Here is a 23,112-nt window from a genome sequence, read left to right as displayed (position 1 = left end):
AAAAGGAGATTTGTAAGATTGAATTAATTGAGCTGCGAGCAAAACCAGAAAGCCCAGGTGTGATGTTCTCCCACGGGGGGAAGAAATGAGATGATGGGAAGGGTAATTCCTGTTGCTGACCACAAGGTGGTGCCCGTAGACCAGGAGAAGTAGGTGGAAGTGAGGGGATGACTCCTACTGACAGGCCATTAATAATGAGGGGATTATACCTTGAGAAGTAACTAGTACAGGGAATCGTTAGGATATGGGCTGGATTGAGTAGTGATTATCGTGTAGTGGTAGGTGCTCTTTTAAAATACTGAACTGAATTTATAACTATGGAAATGGAATAGACAATGGTAGAGTAGGTAGAATTTAATGACAATGTTAGAATTTAAAATAATTAAAGACAAACAAAATTTAAAACCCAAAGATATGCTTGGGAGAACTAGTAAAATAATGTCTGTTTTCCTAAAAAACAGTTGAAAATTGTAGTTTTTAAATGAAAACCAATACAGAGCTCTCTTTTTTGTGTATTTAGTGTCAGGTAGCTGACGCTGTTAAGGGAATATTTTATTCCCTATCAAGGGAATCATATGGGAATGCAAAAGTAGGAATAAGTTAGAGATGAAGATGTATTTTGGCTTTTTAGTTGTTCTCCAGTAAAGGTACTTTATAGAACAAAACGTGCGTGCCAAAGGAAGTAACTTTTAGGTTTATTGACCCTAGCTTAGACGTCCAGAATGTGTATTTTTCTTTTAATATAGTATATTTATGTAGTGACCCAAAAGATATCTTTTATTATCCTTAATGATCCTATGTTGACTTTTAATATGGTTGTCCTAAGAGTGCAGTTGAAGGTATAGATAGGATGTTCTTGACCTTGCTAAGTTTATCATGCACAGTTATCATCATAGGGATGCCTCCTCAAGTTTTGTTTGGTTTTGTTTTTTAAATCTGAGTTGTATTCCTTCTGTTCCAAGCAGCAGCTTTTGTGAGAACGCTCAACGTAATGCAAAGTCAAGTTCACTCTTTAAGTTAAATTTAACCTCCTTTTCCTTTATATTGCAAAATATATAGAGTCTTTAGGGTAATTAGACCTGTAAAGGAATGTATTGTAGTATGTGACTTAACTTCTGCTTTCCCTTTTATTCACAAGCGATTTGAGTACTTTATCAGTAGCCTTGAATCTTAGGAGTGGGGGAGAATTTTAGCACTCAAAGTCCACTACTCTTCTGTTTGTCCAGAACACTGTTACAAGGATTTGTCTTGTGACTGTTAGCTTCCAAAGACTTATAGGTAAATAAATAGGCAGAAGGACAGACCAGGATCATGTATTATAGAAGATAATCACTAGAACAGATTGGTTTTTCTTCAGCGATCATAGTACAGCATTTTATCTAAAGAAAGATAGGCAACTTTGGCAAGTTAGCATAATATTGGGCTTTAGTAAGTGTTTGTTAAAAATTGACTTATTTTGATGTTACCTCGTTATGTCCTGTGATCTTGTCAGTCAGTGGGAGCAGACCGGATTTCACTTTTGAGCTTTCATACTTCAGGGTCAGCGTATATTTATTATGCATTAATTTGTGTCTCTCATTTCATGTATAGTTAGACTTTGAAAACATCTTTTTTTCTAAATAGAATCATTTAAAATATATAAAACATGTTTGATTTCAAAAATTAATATTATGACAAATCCCTTTGTAAAAAGGATTAGCAAGGATTTATTGGTTTATATATTACAAAAATATTCATATCTTCAGCCCAAGATCAAGTCAGATATTTATTAAGAACTGACAATTACATTTTTTAATTTTATTTTATTTATTTATTTATTTTTGGCTGTGTTGGTTCTTCGTTTCTGTGCGAGGGCTTTCTCTAGCTGCGGCAAGCGGGGGCCACTCTTCATCGCGGTGCGCAGGCCTCTCACTATCGCGGCCTCTCTTGTTGGGAGCACAGACTCCAGACGCGCAGGCTCAGTAGTTGTGGCTCATGGGCCTAGTTGCTCCGCGGCATGTGGGATCTTCCCAGACCAGCGCTCGAACCCGTGTCCCCTGCACTGGCAGGAAGACTCACAACCACTGCGCCACCAGGGAAGGCCCTACATTTTATTTTATCACGGTAACATCTTCCTAGAGTGAGGAGCCCTGACACAGATTTCGATATTGTAATAACAAGGAAGCTAAGAATTTAGAAACCTTCGGTTATAAAATGAGTCCCTTGCAACACAAATGATTTTCAGTCAAAAGATCACTGGCTATTGCCAGGTGATTAACAAAGACTCAGAGACTGTTCAGCCTTTGGGCTAATCCTAATCAAGCTCCTCATCTTACAGGTCCAAAAATGTTAAAACCTGCCAGAGGTAACGCAGCTAAATTATGAGTGATATCAGGACCAGATCCCTGGGTTCCTTCTGATTCTGTGTTCAGCATTCTCACCTCTTCATCCTGTTGACTATGTCAAAGAATCGAAGAACACCAGTTCTGTCAAGTAGGGGACAAGAAAGGGGGACAAGAAAGTTTTCCCTTTTTCCAAATATTGGTAACTTAGATAAGCTTTTTGAATGAGGGCAGAAATCTAAGAGCAGTGACAAAGGCTGATTTCAACACTACCCTTGTTTGGTTTCTTATGTTAATACTTTTAAATAACTCTTGTCATCTTTTACAGTAACAATGGAAATAGAATACTGTAATGATTCCCTAGAGTTATTTTAATACTGCTCATAATTAAAATATGAGCAATGACATTCTAGACTCTTAGATATCTAAATAAAATAATAAGGAAAAGTGTATTAATTATATATGGTATGTAAAATAAGGCCTCTTCTATTTAGTTAGATAGGCAGTTAAATAGCCTCCCTGGAGCTATTTCTGCATTGTGAGGTTGAGGCTGGGGTGGAAAAGAGAGTTCATACTTAAAGTCTCATATTAACCATAACATAATTTGCAGAATTATAGTTAAGGGATGAAGGTGAGAACTATCCTTTATCATCTTTCTTATGGCCTTAAGATACCAAGAAACCTGCCCTGAGAATACTGAGGGTTTTTTTTTTTTTTTGCTGCGTTGGGTCTTCGTTGCTGCACCCGAGCTTTCTCTAGTTGTGGCGAGCGGGTGCGGGGGGGCTACTCTGTGTTGCAGTGCACGGGCTTCTCATTGTCGTGGCTTCTGTTGTTCTGGAGCACAGGCTTTAGGTGCACGGGCTTCAGTAGTTGCGGCACACGGGCTCAGTAGTTGTGGCGCATGGGCTTAGTTGCTCCGCGGCATGTGGGATCTTCCTGGACCAGGGCTCGAACCTGTGTCCCCTGCATTGGCAGGAGGATTCTTAACCACTGCGCCACCAGGGAAGCCCAAGAATACTGAGTTTTAATGACTCATTTGATAATTGAGAATCTTTTCCGTGTAGTTGGTAGTATTTGTAAGAGTGTTTTATGGAGGTGACTTTGTTTTAATATCATTGTATGGAATCATACTCAGTTTTTTGAGTATCTGGTGTAAATTAAATTACACACCCACATTGTGTAATTTAAGTTGCATGTCAGCTTTTTGAGGTAGGTCTGATCTCCTTTTTTACAAATGAGGTAAGTAGGGCTTAGGGAAAATTTTAAATTTGCCTAAGACTAGTGAGCTAGTACATGGCTGAGTCTAAGTCTTTTGCTCGACTTTACTAAGCACAGGTGCCTTAATATTGTAAGTTTGTTATCATGTACTTAGTGTGAAGAGTATAATATAAGGGCAAAGAGCATAGAAAATCTTAGAAGGCTCTAGACTGCCAAACAATTGGTAACCCCCCAACCAGTTGGAAGATACATCTAAGTAGACTAATTTTCCTGAAACACCTAAGGAAAAAAATTAAACAGTTGGTCTTAACGATTAAATTAAAACAAGATTTGAAGTCTGATAATCAACTCTTATATTAGAAATGAATAAAGTAGAAATTTAACTAAAAGAAAGAAGTGTTTCTTATTTTCATATCTATGTCAAAAGGCCACAGTGAAATTGCTCGAAGTCCAAAAGTAACCACAGTCTTACTAACCTTCACTGTTTTAAAAGTAGGAAATGAGATGTAATTGACTGATTTATCTTTGCCTCCAGGTAATCTGACTGGTGGCAGGTAACATGGCAGTTAGTAGCAATGATTATTTTTAATCGTGTGTTTTTCTTGTCATCCCCTGCCCTCCCAAGTTGCTGTAGCCATCTGGAGGGGTAAGGCAAGAGTGCTGGAGCATTGTCCTAAGAAAGTTCTACTTCTCTTTTTGAGCCTTGAATTAACACAACATCTTAAACTGGGGGGTACTTCTGCAGTCATTCAGCTTGGTAACATTCTCCCCAGGTGTTTGTCTGGGCTCCCAAAGAAGCCATTCTACTTGTGGATGCCTCTGTTAGGCAAATCTAACATGTTAAACCGAAATCTGGTTCCTTGTATTTCTCCAGTTAGGGCCAATCAGAATGTGTACTGCCTCTGCAGGTATGAATTGCTTTTGCAGTGTGTTGTCTCTGAATAGTCCGTTCTCGAGGCTAATAATCCCTAGTCCTTGGGATATTCTTTTTTATTTTTTAATTCAACAAATATTTATTTATCCAAGCATTCTAAGTGTAGAATGCAGTAGTGAATCCTCGCAAACACTGTACTGTGAAGTTATCTCTATATCGTAAGTGAGGAAACAAAAAATTGAGGTTGAAGTGATTGTCAAGTTCACACAGCTGGTTAAGAAGTTTATTGGATATCAGAACCAAGTCTTTATAGCTCCAAAAGTCATGCTTTTGACCACTACCCTTTGCTGCTGTGGGTCTTGCCAAGAAAAATCTTGTAGCTATCAGTAAGGCCTGGAGCAGATAGCTCAAAGAGAAAACTGACCTAAAGAATGGCCTTCTAGCTATGAGATTCTGGGATGCCAAATGAATTTGGAATCTCCCTGGGCTCCACCAGGAAACTCCAAATCAGGAAGATTCTTGGCAGTCACAGATTTAAATTTGTGGTTTAAACAATTCACTAAGGACCCTAGAGGCCCATGAAAAATATGGAGCACTTCACGAATTTGAATGTCATCCTTGTTCAGGGGTCGTGTTACTGTACTCTGTGTTCCAATTCTAGTATATGTGCTGCTGAAGCAAGCACTAGGGTGTTCTTTCACATTGTAATTTTGAATACTTAGTCACACTGGTCCATCAGCTCTTGGTTGTTCTAGTTCTTCAGTAATTCTTAAATTATGGTCTCCAGAACAAAATACAATGTCCGGATATGGTTACAGTGGTGACTAGAGCTTAGCTATTGCTTTTCTAATTCTAAGGTCTTATATGCTTCTTTTAATATACACAACTCTATTTTGAAGCTGTTTTTCCTTTTTTGCAATTTGACTTATTTTTCGTATCATCTTTGATTTTCACCTGGTGAAAGTCATAGAATTTAATTCAGAGCAGTTGAAAATTTTGTAGGTAGTGCTTTAAAAATATAGATGCTCAGGAATTTTGAGAATGTTAGAAGACTTTTCTAGTGAACTTTTTGTTTTGTCTTAAAAAAAAAAAAATTCCCAGCTCAAAATAATAGAAATTTCGGCCTCTGAAATTGTAATAAAGTATCTCTCAGAAAATCAGAAGTGATGATATGGATTGTTCTGGGTCTGTAGGGTCCTAAGAGGAAGAAATTCTTGTTAGCAATTTACTTATTTTCAGGATAGTGGATAGTAAGATAGCAAATGTTGCTTTTCCACCATATTTGTGATTTTATGATCTTCTTAGACGTCACATAGTTTTTAAAAAAATAATATTCTGAAGAGCTGGCACTTCTGTTTAAACTGTTAGAAAAGTTTGATCCTACAGTGCAAAGTTGTAATCTGGAAAGCAGTATTTGACATTTGAATATTGCTTTCCTGGTTTGGGGGTGAATTTTTTTAGTTTAAGAGAAATTCCCAGATTTAATTTCTGAGCTAGAGTCTTAATCAGATGTTGACAATTTAATTTGAACTTAAACTTTCTTTTTAACAAATATCAGTACCAGGGAATTAATTCATTCCCTGGCTTATTTGGGAAAGATGTTTTTAGAAAGCTTTACTACCACTATTTCTAGAGGCCCTCTGTTGGTACCTTCTGGTACTGCTGAGAGTATTGTTTAATGAAATTGCTAATTCTTCTGCATTGTACTAGTGATTCTTACTGGCTGCAGTGTATTTTAAACACAATTTTCTTGGTTAACCCTAATAATAATCCCAAAGTCTTATTTTTAATTACCAGCCTGGTTTTGGAGCTAATTTTTAACAAATGTTGGCACAAATTCTGAACTTTTGCAGAGACCCTGTGGTTGGTAAATAACTTCAGGATTTTTACTTTGTTCAATAAGGTTGTTTGGGTTTTAAATAGCAGAAAGTAGACAATGTGCTTTGAAAACCTAATTTAATTTAAATGTGCTCGCCTTTCTAAAGGTGCTAGATATAGTGATTTTCCAAAGACTCATTCATCATTCCCTTGCCTTCTTTTTAGAATACTACTTATGACAACATGAACAAATAATAAAGCATTTTGATAGTGTGCTATAATAAAGCATTTTGATAGTGTGCTCTAAACAGTAATGTACTTGAAAACTAATTTCAAGGATAACAGTATTTTCAATGTTAATTGAAATGGACTTGGTATGTTCTGGGGATCACTTCCAATATTAAGATTTTGGAGAATCCAGCTTAGGCCTTTAAAGGTAGATAAATTCAGTCAACTTAGTTTGAATTTTTAGATTTAGGTTGGAGGGATAATGAAAGATATCCTCACAGGTCTTTATCCCCCCTCTGGGCGTGTGTGTATGTTTGTACGTATGTATGAGTGTATGTGTACGTGTACACAGTTGCCACACGCGTGGTGTAAGCTTGATGGGGAGTTGGATAGTCCATTTCTTTGCCACTAGTTCTGCACTCTTTTGCCAAAAAAGTCACTTTATTATTTTGATATTTTGAAAGATTATTTGGGTGCCCTTAAGGTCTGATGCTGAACATTTATTTATACATGGTTGATGGTACACTGTTTATGAGTATTTAATATCTATTGAAAATTCATAATCATATAGGTAGGCCTCCTATGACCTAATTTTTTAAAAAAATAACGGAAAGTTCATTAACTGTCTAGAGTAGTGGCCTCCAAATTATTTTGCTCACCCACACCTTTTAGTGTATCTCTAATGTTTTTATATTTTATGTATTTTAATATTTTATATAATTGTTCCTGTATATTATGTATCTCATATAACACAAAAATAGATATGAAAAGGATGAATAAAAAATATAAATGAAAGTTATAATGTTTTCTTTCCATGACTCATTGATTGTCTTGTATACACACTGGGGTGCATGTATCCTATATTTAGACCAAAATTAAAAGTCAAAATAATTTCCCTCTAAAGAATTTTTGCATAATATGAAAATCATTTGTACTTGTCTTAGAAATATGACACTAGTACAATATAAGAACAAATTTTACAATAGAACTGTCCAGTTTTGAGGTAGGCTGCCTTGGGGTGATCAGGCAAAGGCTGGAGAACCACACATCATGCATGTTGTAGGAAAAATCCACGACTCCAATCGAGAGTTGGACGAAACAACTTCTAATATTTCTTCTAAGATTCTGGGAGTATAGATAGGAATTCATAGGTTGAGCACTTAAATTTAAAACACTGCAGGGAAGTTAGGCTGCGAATGAAGATCTGGCTCAGGAGTATGCTAGGAAGTTGTTGAACTTCATCCAAACCTCTGCTCAGCTCTTCTGCTGTCAACTTTAGAAATTTGAAGGTTTCTGATTCTCAAGCCATCTCTACGTAGGAAAAAGTATTAAGGTATCTTTCAAGCCTATAGCCTGACGAAATGGGAGAGTAAATATATAAGCAACAAGGGATTCCAACAATGGACTTTATCATTTACTCTGCTTCATTATATCAAAGAGAGAGAAATGAAAACAAGTTTAGAATAGATGAGCAAATATTTTAAAGTGTATAGTATCACAGATGGCTTAGTAAATATGTTTTCGATTTGTTAAATTCCGTGTAACATATATAAGTACTATTTCATTAAAGTTAGTCTGTTCTGCAGTAGAACTTGAACAGCTTCATCTTTTAAACCTCAAAATTCTATCACCTTAAAAACAAAAACGTTAGCTTCTCCCTAAACTCCCTTTTTTGTTTTCGGTGAAGGGATGGTTGGTTTGTGAAATCCAACTAACAAAGGTAAGTCAGCAATAAACCTACAACTTCTTCACTATACGTATCTTGATTTGAGTATTGTGAATGTGACTGCAGTGCTATAGAGTACCTGCTGAAGTTTTTCTGTTGTGGTGGTGGTTTTCTTCTTTCCAGGTTTATATAATACCCTGTTCTCTCTCATTGTTAACACAGAGGCAAAAGCCCTTCTGCACCAATGAATCTAAAAGTGATACTCGAATCACCAAAACTTGACATTTTTTTTTAATGGCTGATCCTGTATTTATTGAGAAGATTTGCATCTCAACAGCACTTTTCTCTTAACAATGTAAAAATCACAAAATGAATGAAAGGCCGTAAGAGTGAAAGAGAGCCCTAATTCTGATCTATTTATTTCTGAGCATTTCCTTATGAGAAGTTTAATAGTGGACTGGTGCTTCAGAGGAACTGAAGATTGGTATAACCTCCCCCATATGGATGCTCTGTGGAAAATGTTTTCTAGGACTTTACCAAAATAGAGGCTTATTAGAACATATACAATCTTAGGGAGCATACTCTTGGTTTATTAGTAAAAGTCTCCTGTTAAGCAGTTATGCAAATGCACATTTAAATAACCACCTTAGGACTAGAATATCTTAAACATTGCTTTCTGGCTTAAGCTCACCACAGGCTTTCCAACAACATTAGACTTGTTTTCAATGATTGTAGATGGTTCAGGTCACAACTGTACATTCTTCTAGCAAAAGAACAGGGTCCAAGTTTTCTACTCCTTGGAACTGTTGTCTGCTGCAAGAATGCAAAACAGCTGAAGAAAATAATCTACCCCATTTTGTTACTGTTAAGTGCGATTGTTACGACTTGAAACGTTTCTTTGATAAGCTTTCTTCCATTTTCCATATTCCTTGGTTATCATACATTGTCTTTACATGATTTGTGATGAGTTACACTGAACATAGAATCAAATTAAGTTTAAGCAGATAAATATGTGTGAGATTAATATATTCTTCCTGGGAATGTTTGCCCAGAGGGCCGTAGGGTATAAGGTGACCTTGCTTCAGTTTCTTTGCATAAAGATAGAATTCAGTCTATTTTCTGATTATCAGAAGTTTAGCTTTGTGAGAATGGGAATAAAGGTTTATGATCTGATTATAGCTCAGGAGAATTTAGGCCCCAGTATAAATTACCTGCCTTGGGTCTACCTACTAGTTTGTGATATGTATTTTTGTCTGCTTACAATTCTATCTCATTATCTTCTGTTGCATTAGGGAAGAGAGGTTTGTAGGTCGGTACAGAGATCAAGATAAGCTTGACTTTTACATCTTTTTTTTAAAAATCTTTATTGGAATATAATTGCTTTACAATGTTGTATTAGTTTCTGCTGTACAACAAAGTGAATCAGCTATATGTATACATATATCCCCATATCCTCTCCCTCTCGAGCCTCCCTCCCACCCTCCCTATTACACCCTTCTAGGTTGTCACAAAGCGTCAAGCTGATCTCCCTGTGCTATGTAGTAGCTTCCCACTAGCCATCCATTTTACATTTGGTAGTGTATATATGTCAGTGATACTCTCTCCCCTTGTCCCAGCTTCCCCCTCTCCCCTCCGTGTCAAGTCCGTTCTCTACATCTGCATCTTTATTCCTGCCCTGCCACTAGGTTCATCAGTACCGTTTTTTTAAATTCCACATATGTGCGTTAGCATACGGTATTTGTTTTTCTCTGTCTGACTTACTTCACTCTGTATGACAGACTCTAGGTCCATCGACTTTTACATCTTGTTTTCATCATTATGAGGATTTGTGGCTCTAGTGTTTTACTAAATAAAATCAATTGAATAAAATAAATCAGTTTCCTCATTTAGATGAGACACAGTTTGTCACCTCCAGACTAACTTTACTGGGTAGTTATTTTTTACTCTTTTAGTGGGATTTACCTAAAAATGAGGTTTAAAAAAATTAACTACCATTGAAACTGGCAAAAAATCTTTGCAAAAGACATTGATGTTTGTATAAAGGAAAAAAAATTCCTATGTGTCTCTCTTTTACTACTCATACAGAACACTTCACTGTTGGTTACCCAATGTGTGGGGTTTTTCCCCCCACAGCAAGCAATTCTCTGCAGCACTAGCTGGGTGTCCTACAATTTAATGCAATTCTGACACTATCTGAGGATAGCATCAGATCCCACAGGTCAAGGGCTAAGTCCCACAAGGCTGCCTCCCATTCGCCTTTAGTCGCCAATCACAAATCCAGGTTGTCACCTGTGCTTCTGACCAGCTGGTTCTAGAACCTTCACATGACCCACTCCTTGGGTTTGATTAATTTACTAGAACGGATAAAAGAACTTGAGAAAATATTTTACTTACTACACTACAGCTTTATTACAAAAGGATGTAACTCAGGAACAGCCAGATGGAAGAGATGCATAGGGAAAGGTATGTGGGATGAGACTTAGAGCTTTCCTGCCCTCTCCCAGGACCTCCGTGTGTTCACCAACCTGGAAGCTCTCCAAATCCAATGGTTCAGGGATTTTTATGGAAGCTTCATTACATAGGCATGATAGATTAAATCGTTGGCCTCTGGTGACTGAGTGTAATCTCTAGTCCCTCTTTCCTTCCCTGGGGTAGGGGTTGGGTTGGGTGGGATGGGGTGGACTGAAAGTTCCAACCCTCTAGTCACATGGTTTGGTTCCCCTGGTAACTAGCCGCCCTCCATGGGTTACCTAGGGGCTTTATAAAAGTCACCTCATTAGCACAAATTCAGGTGTAGTTGAAAGGGGCTTGTTATGAATAATAAGACACCCATTTCACCTTTATACTCTGAAGCTATTTTAGGAACTGAGGACAAAACACCAAATATTATAACAAGACGTTCCCATTGCTTTTACCCCTTAGGAATTCCAAGAGTCTTGGGAGCCATGATCTAGGAACCATGGACACAAGACCAAAATAGACATGTATTATAAATCACAATATCATATGTTCAATGTGAAAAATAACAAAAGCCATTCTTTTTTGTGTAATTTGAATGTCTTAATTATATATTTTTCTATAGATACTGTCTTTTATCTCTCTTCTTTAAGATTTGTACCCTTGTGATTTTTTTCTTCCTGTTAGTTTGCATCTCTTGTCATTGACTGTCTGTGGCTTCACAATTCAGTATTGTCCTAGTACCATTTTTAAAATCACAGCTGGAAACACTGAAAAGCATTCTGATAAAGGAAGACTGAATTGTGACTTTAGGCCAACAATAAGCTACAGGAACAAATGATGTTTAAAAAATTAATTTTATTTCAATATGTGTTTGTGTCTTTGGTCCTTCAGAGAATTGTTGAAACCAAGAATTTAAAAGTCACAGACTTCCACTTTTCAACACAGAAGTATAAAATATTTTACTTCCTTGCGAATCTGCTATTTTACTTTTTTTTTTTTTTTTTTTTTTGGCTGCTCCGTGTGGCTTGTGGGATTTCAGTTCCCTGACGAGGGATCGAACCCGGGCCCTTGGCAGTGAGAGAGCAGAGTCCTAACCACTGGATCACCAGGAAATTCCCTTACGTTTTTTGTGAAGAAGTATCCATAGACTCATTTACTGCCATCTTTCAGGTTCTCAGAGCTCTCACAAACAAGTATTTTCTTCAGCATATCTAACCCCAGGAAAATTTATTTTAATTTTTATGTTTATCAAACAGCCATGCTGTACAAGGTTCTAATAACTGGAACTCTTGATCCTATTTCCCACTTTCCTCATGCAACCGTATTTAAACTTTTAAGTTTTTATTCTGGAATATGCTTAACACTATTTTTTTCTGTTTTAGATAACATCTGTTGATTTCCTATGATGAAGATGATGATTTAGCTTATCTCTCCTGCCCACATCTTACTAAAATTTTAGTTAAATTTCAATATATTGTTTACATTGTGTCAATGTAAAGTTTTTACACCTTAACCTTATAGTATATGATTACATTTCCTTTTTTATACAATTTTTTGTTGTCTATGGAGTTAATTGCTTCAATTTTTATTGTTCTTTATAGCTGTAATTGGGTCATCTCCAGATTCTGTAAGAACTATAAATCTTCTCTCAATACTTTCAAAAGCATCATATGTTCTTCTGGGTTTTTTTGTTTTTTTTTTAACTTTTGGGTTTATTTATTTATTTATGGCTGTGTTGGGTCTTCATTTCTGTGTGAGGGCTTTCTCTAGTTGTGGCAAGTGGGGGCCACTCTTAATCGCAGTGCGCGGGCCTCTCATTATCGCGGCCTCTCTTGTTGCGGAGCACAAGCTCCAGACGCGCAGGCTCAGTAATTGTGGCTCACGGGCCTAGTTGCTCCGCGGCATGTGGGATCTTCCCAGACCAGGGCTCGAACCCATGTCCCCTGCATTAGCAGGCAGATTCTCAACCACTGCGCCACCAGGGAAGCCCTGTTCTTCTGCTTTATCTTTTTCTTGGTGTTATACCTCCTGGAGCCCTCACTTCTCCTATAGTCTGAATTGATTGCTGTCCAAGACCACACACCTTTTGTCAGAATTCCTTCCTCTGTTAATAAAAGATCCCTGTTTCCTTGGTTTCATGTTGTTGTCTTTACTGACTTATTCCTTCCTTTTTATGAAGCACATTCTCCATGGAGCCTTATGAAAAAGGATGCATAGGAGATCATTTTTCAGAAATTATGCTCATTTCAGATTTTCTTTATTTTACTCTAATACTTAATTTAATACTTCATTGACTGCGTGTGGAATTTTAGGTTGGAAATAATTTCCCCTTAGAATTTTGTAAAGCATTGTGTCTTTATCTTCTAGCTGCTAGTATTACTAGCTTCTGGTGCCATACTGATTTGCAGTCCTCTGGGTAGCAGTTTTAAAAAGTCTTCTCTTTATCTCTGTTTTCCTGAAGTTTTACAATGATGTGCCTTGGTGTGAGTCCTGGCATTTTTTGGTCTGGATACTGTGGGTCCTTTCAATCTGGACAACTCAAAGACTGGATCTAGAAACAGTAGTTTTAGAAAACTATCTTACAATATTAATTTCTATTCCATCAAACCTCCCAAATTTGTTTTCACCACACCTCCCACTAACCTGCCAAGCATTTACCTGATGGGAGAAAAGCTGATTTTGTTTTAAATTTTTATTATGTAATATTTTATTCATATAAAAATAAACTTATGTACTATGACACCAAGACCTGTGAACCTACCACGTAACGTAAAGAATGGGAACATTAGAACATTACCATCACCATGTTCTTGGAACTGTATGGGATTCTCCCACTGTTGAAAATTTTTTATTTCACTCACTTTACTTTAAAAAAAAAACTTAATTACATATTGTATGTGACACTGTTTAGTTGTACTTGTTTGGGGGCTTTATAAAATGATATTATAGTTTATGTAGTCTTCTGTGACTTGCTTTTTATACAGAAATATTTTTCTAAGGTTGGTCCATGTTATTGCATACGGTTGTAGTTCATTTGTACTGTTTATTTAATTTTCTCCCCCATTTCTCTCTTTCTCAGTCAGAGGTTGGATCTCCTATTTTGTTTTGTTTCCTTATTTGCTGACTCTTTTTTATCCTGACTTCTGGGAAATTTCCTTAACACTTATTTTCCAGTACTTCCATTAAAATATTTTATTTCTATCATGTTTTAAATTTTTGAAGTGCTTTTTCTCTTCTATGAAAACTTTTTTATAATAACCTATTCTTATAGGTTATGTTTTCTTTTGTGTCGAAGGATTTTTTGTTTTTTTTTTTGTTTTGCTTCCTATATAGTCTCTGTCTCTTCAGAGTTTCTTTCCCTTTTTCTTTTTTCCTGGGTGTTTTAGTCCCTGTCTTTTTTGTTACGGGCTTTTCTCAAGTATCTTTCTTGCCATGGCTTTGTCTTCATATTTGAGGGAGGCATTAAAATGCTGTGGGAAGCTCTCCTTTGTGAAAGGCTTGTAGGTTGATGGTTTTTTACTATAGAGTAATTAGGCAGAGACCCATTTTATTGCAGACCCCTCCACTTGTCAGTATCTGTAGGTCTTGTCTTCAGTTCTACAGTCACCTTTTCAAGAGAGATTATTCACACTTTTGCATTTGCTGGTGGATGAATGATGGTGGTGGTAATAGCCTGGCTGCCTTGTGGCTTAGTGCCTTCTGCTAGGAGGAAGAGGACTAAAATTCTCATTTATCAGTTTAATCCTTCTGTCCTTAGAATGGTACCTCATTCCAGCCCTCAGCTGTGTCTAGAGTCTCTCAGTCTAGAATCCTTCTCATCCCTTGTTTCAGTCTTCCCCAGAAAATAAATCTCTGGACCGATCACCTTCCTGTGTGTTAGCAGAATGAGCTGCTGATCTAAGTGTTCATTATAAATACTTACAACCAGTCCTTCTGTTTTCAGGCCCAACCCAATGCCCTTGTTTTTGAGTAGCCCCTGATACTTCTAAGTCTTGACCTTTCTATACTTTTGGCATAAATAGGCTTGCTTCTTGTTGGTTTCCTCACACCACCCACTACCCTGCCAAGTACTTATCTGAATGGAGAAAACCCAAAAGCTGTCATTTATTACCGGACCATCGTTTTTTCACCTCCCAGAGAGTTTTATTGACATCTCTTATCTACTGTTGTCTCCTTTCAAGTTTGCTGTGCCTTTCTGGGTATATGCCTTTTGTTATTCAATTTTAGTAGAAAACCAAGATAAATATGTTCAGTTCTTCATGTTTAATCCATGATTCCTCTCTAAGGAAGCTTTTATTACAACAGAAATGTGAGAGACTTTGATATAGACTTGCCTTCTAAAGTCTTCTTTGTCCTCAAAGTAGAAATCAGCAAAAATTTCATTTCTACTGGTTGTGATCCAGGTTAGTCTATTTTTCAGCCCATACAGAGCCTTTTGAAATATAGGGGGCCACTCTTGTAAAGTAGAAAAGACTAGGATCCATTTGTTTCTTCCTGTAGCCACTAAAAAAATAGCATTCCTATAGCGATTTTGTAGTTATCTTCTGTCTCAGATTCTTTTTACTGGACGGCTAAACATGAACTTCATTCTCTTTTCATTGACCTAGAGTGTCATAGACAGAATAATCTTTTTAAAATTTGAATTTGAATATTAAAGCTTAGTTTTCCAAATCCTGATTTGGGTGAAGGAAATCTAGATTAAGTTTAACCAAACTGTGGTTTTTATTATGTTTTATACTTAAATAGTACTTTGAGCCATATGAAATTGCCAATAGTTGAGCAGTTCTAGCCTATAAAAATGGTAATTTTATGTGATTCAACATAATAAAGTTAAAAGATCTTAATAGTTTAGTTAACAGTCCTTTCTGTCCAATGTAGGAATTTGTTCTATAGCATTTTTGGAAATATTCCAGTAGGAGGAAAGGATGAGATAAAATGATAATGTCAGGCTAAGTAAGAGGAAGAGTTGAGGTCCCTATTCAGTATAACTGTACGTCCAAGAGTTGCATCAGGGTTCCTATGGTGTTCTAGAAGCTCCACACTACTGAGCCTGGAGGCTATAAATTCCATGGAGTGCCAGTTAGATACACAATGCCTGTGAATTTGGACACTAACACACACTCCCTGAGTACCTGGCTGCCAGGCTACAAATCTGTAGAGGATTTCAGCAAATATCAATTTAGCTGGAATAGTATCACTTAATTTTGTTTATTCTGTATACAGCCTTTATGTGTTATTTCCTTAAGTTAGTTAAAAGTTGAACTTTAAAATGATAATATGACTGTCAGTGAGGTTTAAAACATTGTAGAGATAAAATATACAACAACAATAGCAAAAAGGACTGGGGGGAGGATTGGTTTGTTTGGAAGGTGGTTAAGGTAGACTGTAACCCTATAATTTACAGGGTTACCACTAAACGGATAACACAAAAATGCATAAAAAACTAATAGAAGAGATTAAACGGAATATTAAAAATAACTTGATGAATAGAAAAGAAGAATAAAGGAATAAAGAACACATGGGACAAATTTAAAACAAATAGCAAGATGGAAGTAAAAAGACAAAAAAAAGACCATGCAAACACTAACCAAAAGAAAGCTGTTGTTAAAGCTATGTTAATATCAGATAGGTTAGACATTAAGGCAGGAAGTATTGCTAAAGATAAAGAATGACATTTCATAATGCTAAAATGGTCCTCTCAGTAGAAAGGCATAACAATCCTAAACAACCTTCTGTTGTTGCTTGGTTTGCTGACCATACATGTGTGGTGTTTGGGTCTTTTTTTTCACGAGTGTTGTGATTTTTCACTGCTAGAGATGTTTCTTTAGTCTGTGAGGGAAGAGTTGTTGTTGCTTTGTCTCTCTGACTGTGGTTATGTTCATTTTAGCACATGCTCTGGGCATTGTAAATGATTGTGTGGAGTACCACCTGAGAGAACAAAGCCTCACAATTATAATTATTTCATTTAGTGTTGTAGTTACTTTTAATGTAATTATTGTCCTTTAAAACATGCCATGCATGAGAAATAGAATTTAGATGAGGACTAAAGAAGTTATGTTTCAAAGAATTCTTTTTTAACATTGTGCGATTATGAGTAATAAGGTACTATAAAGAACAAATCAGAAAGGAGAAGCTGGATTCTTGTTAGTAAGCCTTTTTTTTTTTTTTTTTTTTGGTATTAGGTCTTTAAAGCCCTGCAGTGATGTGTTATTGTCAAAAGTCTTCATTTCTATCTGGAGAGAATGTCCTGTTATTTAGAGAATATTCCATTTTTCTGGAAAAAGACATCTGTTGGTTGATCTTCATGCCTAAATGTAAGAAAAGGAGAGAGGTTTAAGGAAACAAAAGTGCTGAATCAAAGAGCATACTTGGAAATAGACAGAAATACAATTAGTGTAACTTTAAAAAATTTGTGGTTAAAGCACATAACAAAATTTACTATTTAACTGTACAATTTAGTAGTGTTAAATATATTCACTTTGTTGTGAAATAGATCTCCAAACCATTTCATCTTGCGAATCTGAAAATCTATACCCATTTAAAAACTCTTCCTTTCTTCCCTCCCCTCAGCCACTGGTATCCACAGTTCTACTTCGTGTTTGAATTTGACTACTCTAGGTACCTCATATAAGTGGAATCATACAGTATTTGTCTTTTTCTGGCTGGCTTATTTCACTTAACATAATGTCCTCAAGGTTCATCCATCTTGTAGCATGTTACAGGATTTCCTTCCTTTTTAAAACTGAATATTATTCCCTTGTGTGTATAGACCACATTTTGTTTATCCATTTATCTGTTGGATATTTGGTTTGCTTCCACCTCTTGGCTATTGTGAATAGTGCTGCTATGAACATGGGTGTACAAATACCGTTGTGAGACCCTGCTTTCAATTCGTTTGCATATATACCCAGAAGTGGGATTGCTGGATCATATGTTAATTCTATTTTTAATTTTTTGAGGAACTGCCATACCACTTTTCCACAGCAGTTGCACTGTTTTGTATTTTACATCAGTATGCAAGGGTTCCAATTTCTCCACGTCCTTGTGAACGCTTGTTTTCTGTTTTTTTTTTGTTGTTGTTGTTAGTTGCCATCCTAACAGGTATGAGGCAATATCTCATTGTGGTTTTGATTTGCATTTCCCTGATGATTAGTGATGTTGAGCATCTTTTCATATGCTTGTTGGCTGTCTTTTGTCATCTTTGGAGAAATGTCAGTTCACATCCTTTGCCCATTTTTCCATCAGTTTGATTTTTTGTTGTTGAGTTGTATGAGTTCTTTATATATTTTGGATATTAAGCCCTTTTCAGATATATGACTTACAAATATTTTCTCCCATTCAGTAGGTTGTCTTTTCATTTTGTTGATGGTCTCCTTTGCTTTGCAGAAGCTTATTAGTTTGATGTATTCCTACTTGCTTATTTTTACTTTTGTTGCCTTTGCTTTTGGTGTCAAATCCAAAAAATCATTGCCAAGACTGATGTCAAGGAGCTTACTGCTTATGTTTTCTTCTAGGTGTTTTATGGTTTCAGGCCTTACATTCAAGTCTTTAATCCATTTTGGGTTAATTTTTGTGTTAGTGGTCCCGTTTTATTCTTTTGCATGTGACTGTCCAGGTTTTCCAATACCATGTATTGAAGTGACTGTTATGACAGTTATTTAAAATTCTTTGTCAGGCAACTCATAGATCTGTTTCTTTAGAGTCGGTTTCTGGAGTTTCATTTTGTTCCTTTAATTAGGCCCTACCTCCTTGTTTCTTTATATGCTTTGTGGTTTTTTGCTCGGGCATTTGAAAAAAACAATCACCTACCCCCTGCCTTTGCATACTGGATTCCTTCTAGGACCTCTCAAGCCTTTTCTGATCTTAGCTCCCCCTGGGATTTGCCTACAGAACTGCAGCTATAAGGTGCTTTTTGCATCTTGTTTACAGTGTCTTGCAACTCTGGTTCCTATTCTCTTAGGGCTCTGAGTTGCCTAAGACAGAAGCCAATCCCTCAGGCAGTTCCCAGACAAGCCAGAATTGGATGTATTGTCTGTTTTGTTTGTGTTCCCAAGGGAAGAGCCTGGCATGAGGGGTTTCTTCCTGGTTGCTCCACACTGTGCTCTGCAGGGGAAGCGGCATGAATGGGATGCCAAACATCACAAATTTTCCTACCCCTTTCATTGGAATCTTGTGTTGGGTTTACAATACCCCAGCTGCTATAGCTTCTTAACTGTTCTCTAGAGTTTTTACAGTGATATTCTGGTCTGTCTTTTGTTGTTAACTCAGTGTCTCTGTAGGGGAAGGAGGGCCTGTATTTTCCTAGTCTGCCATTTTGCTGACATCACTCTCCCTAGTATCATTTTTTGAAGTATAAATTCTGCCAGCTAATGTTTCTCTTTATAAGACATGTGGGTAAAAGGGAATCAAAGATGTAATATTTTGGACTTGAGTAAGGTGATCTGTCCTTTGTGAGGTTCATGTCTGTAAATGGAGAAGATGAAATCTAAAGCAGTGATATCCTATGTAATGTTTTATTTTGGAATAAAGAAATAAGGTAATCCTATCAGATAAGACCATGTTTTCTTTTATGGTTTTCAGGGCATTTGACAAATATTTAATTGAATGTCTACTATGTGTAAGGTACTATGCAACTGGGATACAGAAAGTATGAGATGTAATCCTTCAAGGTGCTCATTTTTAATTTGGTGAAAGACAACCTTAATGCAGAAAAAACTAACAGTACAGGATCTACATACCAAATATAAAAGTAAAAGAACTATCACTGTGAGCTGTGCAGAAGCAGAAATGACAGTGAACTGAAGTGAACAGGAATGGCTTCCAAAAAAATGGACCTTCAGTAGGTAGGATCTTATCTTAGTGTCTATCCTGGAGGAAAAAAAAAAAATCACACATCCCAAAGCAGGCACGTATAGGCAGTATGTTTGTACTAGCAGAAATGTAGAAATAATCTAAATGGTCATAAGAAAATGGATAGGGCTTCTCTGGTGGCGCAGCGGTTAAGAATCCACCTGCCAATACAGGGGACATGGGTTTGAGCCCTGGTCCGGGAAGATCTCACATGCCGCAGAGCAACTAAGTCCGTGTGCCACAACTACTGAGCCCGCGCGCCTAGAGCCCATGCTCTGCAACAAGAGAAGCCACTGCAATGAGAAGCCCTCGCACCGCAACGAAGAGTAGCCCCTGCTCACCACAACTAGAGAAAGCCTACCCGCAGCAACAAAGACCCAACGCAGCCATTAATTAATTAATTAAAAAAGAGAATGGATAAATAAACTGTTCTGTCTATACTGTGGAATGCTGTGTAGCAATTAAATAGTGGAGATCCATATGTACTGACAAAATTTTCTAAGTTAATTGAGTTTTTAAAAACAGATATCTTAGCTTCTTTGGGTTGCTATAACCAAGTACCACAGACTGAGACGTTTATAAACACAATAATTTATTTCTCACTGTTCCAGAGGCTAGACATTCGAGATCTGGGTGCCAGTGTGGTTGGGTGAGGGCCCTTTTCTGGGTCTCAGACTTCTTTTTGTATCCTCACATGTTGGAAGGGACTAGGGAGCTCTGGGGTGTCTTTTATAAGAGCACTAGTCCCACATGGCGACTGTAGCACCTCTCAAAGGCCCTACCTCCTAATAGTATCACACTGGGTTTTAGGATTTCAACATAAGAATTTTGGGTGGACACAAACATTCAGACCACAGCAAAGGAAGTTTCAAATAATATGTATGGTATGATACTAGTTGGGTTAAAAAACAAACCAAGCTAAAAACAAACCTACAAATAATACTGTGTACTTTTATAAGTAAATAATATATAAATTCATACTAAAGGAAGGTTAAACTGATAACAGTGGTTACAACAATTAAGCATTTATAAATTACTTGTATAATTAAAAATAAAGAAAAGGCCCAGATGAAAATTTATCTAAACACAATTAGTGGTTACTTCTGTATGGTGAGATTATTAACAAATATTCTTTATATTTTACTGTATTTTCTGAATTTTTACAGGAAACATTTTATTGGAAAATGTTAAATTATAAAGAATCATAAGTGGGAGATAAGTAATTGACAAATAGTTAATAAAATTAATTTTCACAAAGTGGAATAGAAGAACGAGTAGAATTAGGTGGAAAAATCAGGGAGTTTATGGGTAAGGGAGATGGTTGAGGGAGAGAGAGGGAAATCCAGAATGTCTTAGAAACCTTTAAAGTTTTATAGAGTCATTATATTTTTAAGCCATTCATTCAGTAAATATTTAATAAATATTTGGCCTAGTAGGTGCCAGGATCCCTGCCCCTGAGGAGCTTATGTTTTGATGAAGGGGATGCAGACAAGGAAATTACAGTGTATTAAGGAAGAATCAATTAGTAAGGTGGAGAAAGAGGTCGTTGAGGGTTGATAGAGAAGGTTTTCCTGAAGGAGCAGAAGTCTAAGCTGAGATTTGGAGTTAAGTTGAAAGTAATGTGAGATGTCTGGAGAGGGAAAGCAGGGACCAGCACAGGAAACATCTTGTAAACCGTTTTAAGAACTTGATTTTATAGTGTTTAAGTATTTCAAATACATAATCTTGCTGGGTGTTCTTTGCAACATAGCAAACAATAATCATGTTGGTTGTTTGGTACTCACTAGGCACATTATAAACTCTTCCTCCCTCCCTCTCTTCTCCCTTTACTTTTCTCCCTCTTGTATGCATTCAGTGCAGGTGATGCACAGCATGGGTTTTTGGGGGGAGAAATAAACGCAAATCCTAAAACATTGCTGATGTAATAAAAGGAGGCAACCTTAATTTAGCATATTTAAAAGAGCCATGTCCAGTTCATCAAAATAAAAATGTTAATTTGACATGGTTGGCTGCTGTTTAAATCAGCCATTACAATGAGTTATGGAATTGAATACAATTAGGTGTTCAAAAAAATTTTTTTTAATTTATTTTATTTTTGGCTGTGGTAGGTCTTCATTGCTTCACGCGGGCTTTTCTCTAGGTGCGGAGAGCGGGGGCTACTCTTCATTGCGGTGCACGGACTTATCATTGAGGTGGCTTCTCTTGTTGCGGAGCACAGGCTCTAGGCGCGTGGGCTTCAGCAGTTGTGGCTCGCGGGCTCTAGAGCGCAGGCTCAGTAGTTGTGGCGCACAGGCTTAGTTGCTCCGCGGCATGTGGGATCTTACCGGACCAGGGCTCAAACCCGTGTCCCCTGCATTGGCAGGCGGATTCTTAACCACTGTACCACCAGGGAAGCCCAGGTGTTCAAATTTTTTTAATCATCAATATCTTTTAACATCTTACTACTTAATAAATTATACTACTTTCAGGGTTATTTATATTGACAGTGGCTTGGACTTTTGTAAATAACTTCACAAGTTACTTAATCTGTTCTTGGGTAGATAAAATATGGTATCTTATTGTTATCTATTGTGGGATTCCCAAAAGAAATTTATTTCTGCAAGACAGAACGCTCATATCATTCAAGGGGCCTGAATTGCCATAGGGAATCCTGAAACTGGAGATGTTATTTACTAAACTTTTTGAAAATAGATTTTTCTCTCTCTTTGCTTTAAAGACAGACAATAACTGAAACAATCGTAACTTCTGTAAAGAAAGAACCTATCACATTATTATTCGTTAATGATGGGCTATACCCATTTGGGCAGTTTATAGCAAAATAGTTAACAAACATGTGCAATTTAGAAAGAAGGAATAAATGAATTTTTTTATAATCTACATTCCCATTCCACAGAGAAAAAATATTCAGGCTTACAACATGTTGCCTTGTTAGTGTGGAAAAACTAAATTTTACTTATCACTTGATTTGCGCTTCTGTGTCTTTAACTTGTGGTTTTTCTACTGCCTGGAATGCCCTTCCCCTTTTCTGTCCATTTGCAGAATTTCTATCCAGCCTTAAAGACTCCAACTTTAAGATTTTTATTGTCCCTCAGAAAGTTCATCTTTCCCTCCTTTGTGCCACCACTGTCCCTGTATTATAGCACAAGAACTTTATCACACAACGTATTTACCATTTTGTTCCACTACCTTCTGCCATTTCTCAGGGAACTTCATAATTCCGTCTTACCAAAACTTTTTATCGTTTTGGGCAAAGAACTGTTCCAGGTGCCTTTTACAGTCTTTCAGGGAATTGAAATTTTTTCCATTAAGAGAATTTTGTAAAAAACAAAATAAATGGAAATCCAAAGGTGCAATGTCTGGTGAATGTGACAGATGAATCAGAACTTCCCAGCCAAGCTATAACAGTTTTTGCCTGGTCATCAAAGAAACATGCAGTCTTGCGTTACCCTGATGGAAGATTATGAGTTTTCTGTTGACTAATTCCGGATGCTTTTTGTGGAGTGCTGCTTTCAGTTGGTCTAATTGGGAGCAGTACTTGCTGGAATTAATCATTTGGTTTTCCGGAAGGAGCTCATGATAGAGGACTCCCTTCCAATCCCACCATATATACAACATCACCTTCTTTGGATGAAGACCGGCCTTTGGTGTGGTTTGTGGTGGTTCATTTCACTTGCCCC

The 23,112-nt window shown here is 36.9% G+C and overlaps 1 protein-coding gene and 1 non-coding gene across 3 annotated transcripts in view; one reads left to right on the top strand and one right to left on the bottom strand.

Moving 5' to 3' along the window:
- TMCC1 (transmembrane and coiled-coil domain family 1) overlaps positions 1–23,112 on the top strand; it is a 169,540-nt gene that overhangs the window by 22,452 nt on the left and 123,976 nt on the right. The window lies entirely within an intron of this gene.
- On the bottom strand, positions 4,995–5,098 carry LOC133095794 (U6 spliceosomal RNA). The gene has a single exon (XR_009701658.1). It is a non-coding gene; the product is annotated as a U6 spliceosomal RNA (small nuclear RNA).

The sequence above is a fragment of the Eubalaena glacialis genome, chromosome 7 (assembly GCF_028564815.1).
Source record: "Eubalaena glacialis isolate mEubGla1 chromosome 7, mEubGla1.1.hap2.+ XY, whole genome shotgun sequence".
In the NCBI taxonomy this organism is placed as follows: Eukaryota; Metazoa; Chordata; class Mammalia; order Artiodactyla; family Balaenidae; genus Eubalaena; species Eubalaena glacialis.
Note: the sequence above shows the minus strand (reverse complement) of the source record. Positions and strands in the feature narration are given on the sequence as shown.